At 35.6% G+C, this 7,852-nt stretch overlaps 1 pseudogene; it reads left to right on the forward strand.

Annotated features, from left to right (window-relative positions):
- LOC134474713 (ubiquitin-like modifier-activating enzyme 1 Y) overlaps positions 1-2,864 on the forward strand; it is a 38,340-nt pseudogene extending 35,476 nt beyond the window's left edge.
- The last annotated feature ends 4,988 nt before the right edge of the window (positions 2,865-7,852 follow it).

Below are 7,852 nucleotides of genomic sequence, written 5' to 3' on the forward strand. Positions count from 1 at the left end.
TGGTAATGACCAGGTTTCTGTTAGGAAGAAGGACTGCATTGGTTTTTGGACTCCCTATGATGTGTTTTATGGCTTGGCAGAAAGTTTGTCTGCATTTTACTAATGCCTGGAGACTTGCCTGAGACTGAGACAAAGGGAAATGGACTGATTGATCTCAGAAAGGAAATTTCAAAGCAGAAAATGCTGTAGCATGATATTGTTGGGTGCGTTTATCTAGTGTTATGTTGCAAATCAAGAGCAAAGAGCCCAGCAGGATAATTTGAATTTGGCCAGAAAGAAAACTCCAGAAAAGCTGAGTATTGTAAAGATAGGTTTGAGACTTTGATTGCTGAGGAAAAACAGAGAGATAAGACAGATAGCCCTAGGGCATCCCAGGAAGCAGCAGATTTTTGCCTTTTCAGACTCAAAACTACAAAAATGAAAGAATTTGCTCAGAAGAGAAAGCTACAGAGGACCATGCTCCAGAAAGGTGACAGAGGTCACAGGAGTTTCCTGAATGACAGCAACACAGAGATGCTTTTATTCGCAATCAGGTTCCCAAAGCCCAATGATTCAGGCAAGCAATCCCTACACCCAAAATAGGAAAAAGCCTGGCCACTTCTTCAAATCACAGCAAACCTTGGCATCATCCACATGGTGCTAATTTTAGGTGCAAGTAAAATGCACAAATTCTGAGGCTAAGACAGCTTCCACCTTGATTGCAAAGGGCCTGAGAAGCCAAGCAGTGTGCTCTGAGAAGGTAATTTCTAGATGTAAATGTGAAGCCAAAGGTGCAGTGGAAAGCCCAGAAGTTTGGAAAAGCCAGCAACATGGATCATCCAAGGAAAGCAGCAAAATAGTGATCAGAGAGGGTTTAAGAGAGAATCTGTGAGAGTTGAAATCCCTAAATGTGCAGTGGGGGTGGAATCACCCAAGTCTTTTGGAGCTTGCAACCAGAATCCTTCAGATGCTGAGCATGGAATTCTGGGACTTAATGTTTGCCCTGCTGAATGTTGGACTTGCTTTGTTTCCAATTCTTTATATTTCCCTGTTTGTAACTTTTGCAATGGTAATGTTTATCTTGTGCCTTTGCATTTCACAAATGTTTAAACTTTTTTCATTTGCACAGGAGGTTACATTTAAGAATTTGCCATAGATCTTTGAGGAGTCTTTGGACTTAAACTTCTCAGTAATGCTAAAATGTTAGGACTTGGCAACTCTTGGTGATGGACTAAATGTCTTTTGTACAAAGGATATATGTGAGTCCTATGGGCCAGTGGTTGAATGTCATGGTTTCTGTTGGTGGTCTCCAGGCCGCATGCATTTGCATTATGCATTTGTGATTGGTTCAGTGTCTAGCATTTATATTGGGGATGTGAGTGCTAAACTGGTCTGGGGATGGTGCCAGAATGTGATGTAATGTCAGGGAGGTGTGTCTCATACTCTTTTGCTTGTTTCCTCCTTGCTGTTTGCAGCCTCCATAACTGTGGCCAAGGACTGCTGCCCTGCCCTAGAGCCAAGTTAGTATGGATTGGAACCTCTACAAACTGTAAGAAATAAACCTTTCCTTTTCCAATTTTGATCATCATGTATTTTGTCTCAGCAACAAGTAAAATGTAACTAAGACACCTCCCTTATATTTACACAGACCACCACCCACTACAATACACACACACACACACACACACACACACACACACACACACACACACACACACTCCAGGACGGGTGTATCACACAAAATCTTTGTGCCCTGCTCTGGCACAGGATGACAATATTTACAAAGTAAGAGTTCTGGATTTTTGTTGAGTTACTCGGTTAAACTTGTGAACTTCTCAAGTTGACCCAATGTGTCGCACATAACAATATGCTTATGGGACATATTTCTTTAAACCAGCCTCCAGATTCAAAGGTATGCTTATTCTTAGCATTTCACTATGTAAACACTACAAACACAGGTTTAACAATCTATAAGAACCTACATTAAATCTGTCCACATTATATTACATTAGAACAGTAATGTTTTGGGCTTGGCATCTCTATATTTCATACACATCTTTTTATGAAAAGGCATTTAGTCCATCTGCAAGAGATGCCAAAGTCCTAACAAGTTATGCTTTGTTGAAGCCCATGTCTTTATTCTTCTCTAAGATGGAATCAAATTGTTAGCTGCATGCCCTGTACAAATGAAAACAAAGTTATCTACTTCTAACATGTAATAGCATAAGATAAACATCATGATTCCAAAAGTTACAAACAGAAAGGTAGAAATATTGGGACAACAGCAAGTGCAAAATCCAGTAGGGCAAACATTAAGTCCTTAGGTCCATGTGCAGCATCTGAAGCAATGTGTGGCAAATCGTCAGCCCAAAAGTGATTGTTGGCCTCCACCCCCACATCACTTCTCATGGTTATTGATCCAATGGCTTCTCTCTTGTGCTGGCTTTGCTGCCTCCTTGCACGTTTCTAGATGGTAAACATTCCTGGCTTTTCCAAACTTCTTGGGTCTGCACTACACCTTTGACTTCACACACACAGCTTCACATACTACCCTGTCACACTACCTGGCCCCCAAGGCACTCTGCAATTGGGGTGGAAGCCTTTCAACGTCAGAACTCCTGCATATTGTGTGCACCTAAAATCAGCACTACATGGATGATGCCAAGGTCTGCTGCCAGCTGGAGCAGAAGACAGGTTCTCTTCTCTTTTGGCTGTAGGTGCTGAGTGCCTGGATAGTTGGACACTCTGAACCTGATTGTGATGAACAAGTTCTCTATGCCACTGACATCCTGGAACCTGGTGTGGTCACCACTGCCATTCTTGAATATGGTGCTCTGTGGCTCCAAGTGAAGCCTTCCACTTTTGCTGTTTGGACCCTGCAATGATTTGAGACTTGCTGATTATTTTCATGCCCTCAGGCCATCTATCCTATTCTGTTCATTTTCAGCAATCAAGATTTTCCAGGACTGACCTTTACTGAAGCTTCTTTTCTTGCCTAACTCACAATATTCTTTTTCAATTTTAAAATCATTCTGCTGTGATCTTTGCTCTTGATTTGCAAGAGAAATATGGTTAAGAACACCTAGCAATAGCCATGCTGCACTATCAGCATTCAACTATTGTGAAGCTTCTGTCAGATTCTTAGTCCACCACCCTGAATCTTAGTCTCAAGGAAAGTCTCTGGGCATGAGGAAAAGGCAGACAAACTTTTTGCCAACCCATAGCATACATCATCTTTTAAATTAAAAAAAAAATATATTTAAAGAGGAAAAAAAAGGACAACTGAAAAAAGGGAAGCAATAATACAAAATTCCAAAAGATAAAAAGTAAACACTAAGAGATCACTAAGTGACCAATTACATATTTTCATCTTATAAATAGTTGTTTAAGTTACAAAGTTAAAGCATACAAAGTGGACATTCAAACAGCAAGACTGCAAACAGTTCTGATCAATGATCCCAAAAACATAATATGGTTATCAAACCTATTCACTTAAACATACATGCATTTATATCCTTTAGAGTGCATTCTTTTCCTCTCCTTTGACAATAGCAATTACATATTTTGGGTTTTATTACTTCTAGAGTTCTTATTTTTACATCAGAGACGTAATGTAATGTTTATATATATGATTCATATTTATTTCACATATGAGGATAGTAACAGATTGCTTTCATTTACCTATAAAGGCCTCAAGATCATTCTTATTTTATCATTGAGAAATATTTCATTGTATAAAAATTTCACATCTTTTTCATCCACTCTGCCGTTGATGGGTATTTTGGTTGTTTCCAAGATTTAGCTATTACAAATCATGCTGCTAGGACATGGGTGCACATATATCACGGTAACATGATCTTTTCAGGTTTTCTGGGAAAATACCCAGGAGGGGAATAGCTGGACTGAATGGACTTTCAATCTCAGTCTTCTGAGAAATCTCCATACTTATTTCCATAGTAGCTGCATCATCTACGTTCCCACCAACAATGGAGCAACGTTCCTTTTCCCCGGCAGCCTTGCCAATATTTGTTATCAGTTGTTTTCTTGATGACAGCTATTCTTTCCAGAATGAGATGCAAACTCAATTTTGTTTGAATTTGCATTTATCAAATGACCTGTGATGGTGAACATTTCATCATGTATTTACTTGCTATTTGTATATCTTCATCTGAGAACTGTACATTCATCTCAGATGTCCATTTTGGAGAGGGTCTTTGAATTCAGGAGCTTGATGTTTGTCAATTCTTTATATGTTCTGGATATAAGTCCTTTGTCTGAGGTGGTTGCTGGCTATAATTCTTTCTTATTATGTGGGTTTTCTTTTCAATTTGTTTCTGATTTCTTTTTATGTGCAGAAACTTTTCAGTAATATGAAATCCCAGTTTTTGAACTCTGAAGACTTTCCTGTGCAGTTTGTATTTTGTTTGTGAATTCTATGCTTACCCCTATGTCACCAAGACTTCTGCCTATCTTGCCTTCCAGTAGATTTATTATTTCTTTTTTAATATTTAGATCTTTGATCCATTTAGACTTTAGCTTTGTGCATGATGATAAGTGTCAGTCATGTTTCACTCCTTGGCAAGTAGAAAGCCACTTTTTCCCCAACACTATTTATTACAGAGGCTATCCTTCTTCCAGTGAACATATTTAGCCACTTTGTCAAATATTAGGTGGATGAATGTCTTTGTAGTTGTGTTGGCATCTTCTAATCTGTTCTATTGATCCTCAGGTCTATTTCTCTGTCAGTACCATGCTGATTTTTATCACTGTGGCTTTGTAGTATAATTTCAAGTCAGGGACTGAGATGCCTACTGCCTTGACTTTGTTGCTAAAAATTACTTTGATATTTTCTTCTTTTTCCAAATGAATTTTAGGAGTTATCTGTGAGGTATATTAATGGTATTTTGATTGGTATTATGTTAAATGTATATTGCAGTTTGCGAGTATCACCATTTTCACAGTGTTGATTCTTCCTAGCCAAGAGCAAGAAATATCCTGCCATTTTTAAATATAATCTTCAAACTCCTTTTAGCATAGCATAATTTTCAGCATATAGGTTTTTATGTTTTTGTTAGGTTGATTCCTAAGTATTTCATTTTTTTAGATGCTGTTGTGAAAAGTGATATCTCCATAATTTCTCTTTGGGTTCGATTTTTTTTTTTGTGTGTATGTACAGAAATGCTACTGATTTTTGAGCATTGACCTTGTATCCAACTTCAGTGCTGAAGTTATTACTTCTAGTAGTCCTTCAATGGAATATTCTGGATCATCTATATACAGTATCATGTCTTCTGCAAATAGTGATAGTTTAACTTCTTTCTTTTCTATCTTTATTCTTTTTATTTCTCTCTCTTATCTTATTGCCCTGGCTAGTGTTTCCAGAACTATATTGAATAGGAATGGTGATAGTGGATATCCTCCTCATGTTCCTAATTTTAAAGGGAAAGCTTTCAGTTTTTATCCAGTTAGTACAATGTTCACTGTTAGTTTGTCATAGATGATCTTTATGAGATTGAGTTAGACACAATGTATTGCATAAGTTTCTTAAGGGTTTTTATCATGAACTTTTGGACTGTATCAAAAGAGTTTTTCTTCAAATTAGTTGCCTATACCCTCAGACTTGCTACTATCGCACAGAATGGAACAGAGTCTAATCAGTCAAAACAAGATCTTGGGAGTATTACAGGACTTCAAAACAAGTTAATAGGAGATCGAAAAGAGTTACTATTATATATCCTAATTTTTTTAATTTTTCCCTTAATTAAAATAAACATAAGAAATAGCTAAATAATTTTTTTAAAGAATAGTAGTTACCATAGTGTCTGTCTTTTTCCTTAAAATATTTGGATAAAACTTCATATACTATAGCTTCAAATATTTCCATATCAAAAAGCCCAGAATAAAGCCTTTCTAATTAATAAGTGAAAATTTTATAAGGCTTCAAGGCCACATAATGGGGAATCATGATTATCACATATTTTTATATATTTGAATCATTACTTACATTAGGGAAACTACTCTGTTCTACATCATGTGCTATGTCTATCCTTGGTTTTGACTTACAGCTTTGTTTGGCCATATTTGACTTTATTCTCTCCCCCCACCCCCCCAAAAAATAATAAGAACTAAGGAGTAATAAAATCCAAAATGTGTAAATTTTGTTGTAAAAAAGAGAGGGAGGAAAAAAAAAAGAGCTCTAACGGATATAACAGCAAGTGTGTTTAGGTGTGTTAAACAGCTGACTATATTAATGTTTTTGGATCATTGAACACAGCTGTTTGCAGTCTCTCTGTTTGAATGTCTACTTTGTATTCTTTGATACTGTGATTTGAGCAACTATTTCCAAGATGATAATATGTAATCTATTAACAGGTGATTTCTTACTGTTATGTTTTTTTTTGTAGTTCTGTATTATGTGTAACCTTACACTGCTTTGTTTTGTTTTGTGTTTTTCTCTTTTTCCTCTTAAATAAAAAAAAAAAGAGTTTTTCTGCACCTATTGAAATGATCATGTGTTTTTTGTTTTTGGCTCTGTTGATGTGGTGTATTGCTTTATTTATTTGCATATGTTAAAACATCCTTGCATTCCTGGAATGAATCCCATTTGGTCATGATGTATAATCTTCTTGATGATTTGCTGCATTCTATTTACCAGTATTTTATTGAGGATCTTTGCATCAATGTTCATTAGTGATAATGGCCTATAATTCTCTCTTTTGCTTGACTTTTTCTCTGGTTTGATATTAGAATAATACTTGCCTCCAGAAATGATTTATGGAGGATTACTTCCTTTTCAATTTCATTGAAGATGTTAAGGACTTATTAGCATCATATCTTCTCTAAATTCCTTGTAGAATTCAGCCATGATTCCATCAGGACCTGGGCTTTTTTTTTTTGTTAAGTTTTTAATTACATTTTTAATTTCAATAAATGATATTGGGTTATTCACATTTGCTATATCTTTTTGATGAACTTTGATAATTCATAAATTTCTAGAAATCTGTTTATTTCTTCTGTGTTTTACAACCTATGTGAGTAGAAATTTTCAAAGTAGGTATTCATGATCTTTTGAAGTTCCATGGGATCTGTAGTAATTTCCCCCCTTTACAATTCTTAATATACAAATTTGAGATTTTTTTCTTTCTTTTTCTTGATAAAGTTAGCTAGAGGGTTGTCAATTTTCTTTATTATATCAAAAATATTTTGATTCATTAATTCTTTGTATTGGTTTTATTTTAGTTTCAATTAAAGTGATTTCTGTTCTAATATTCACAATTTCTTCTCTTCTGGAGTTTTGGGTTTAACTTGCTCTTCTTTTGCTAGAAGTTTGAGATGATGCTTAGGTTATCTATTTGAGCTCATTCTGTTTACTTGATATGGCCATTTTTACTATATATTTCCCTTTAAGACCACGTTGATTACATCCTTCATATTGCAGTATGTTGCTTCTTCGTTTTCACTGAATTTAAGGTATTGCTTTATTTCTTCTGTAACCCACTGGTTGCTGAGAAGTTTAGTACTTAATTTCCCTGTATTTATGCAGATTTTGACATTTTTTACCATTAATTTCCAATTTAAATGTGCTATGGTCAGATATCATGCATGGGATAATTTAAATACCTTTGCTTTTACTTAAGAATATTTTTGGGCAATATATGGTCTATTTGGAGATGGTCTATGTGCAGCTGAGAAGAATGTGTATTGTGATGTGATTGGGTGGAAAATTTTGTAAATTTCTAATAAGTCTGTTCATCAGTATAATTCAGTTCTATTACTTCTTTGCTGACTTTTTGTCTAGTTGACCTATTTCTTTGTGACAATGGAATATCATGGCCCCCTTATATAATTGTATTCTTGTGTATTTGGTTTTTCT

The sequence above is a fragment of the Cavia porcellus genome, unplaced genomic scaffold (genome assembly GCF_034190915.1).
Source record: "Cavia porcellus strain 051 isolate PalLab524CR breed Dunkin Hartley unplaced genomic scaffold, mCavPor4.1 scaffold_36, whole genome shotgun sequence".
Classification (NCBI taxonomy): domain Eukaryota; kingdom Metazoa; phylum Chordata; class Mammalia; order Rodentia; family Caviidae; genus Cavia; species Cavia porcellus.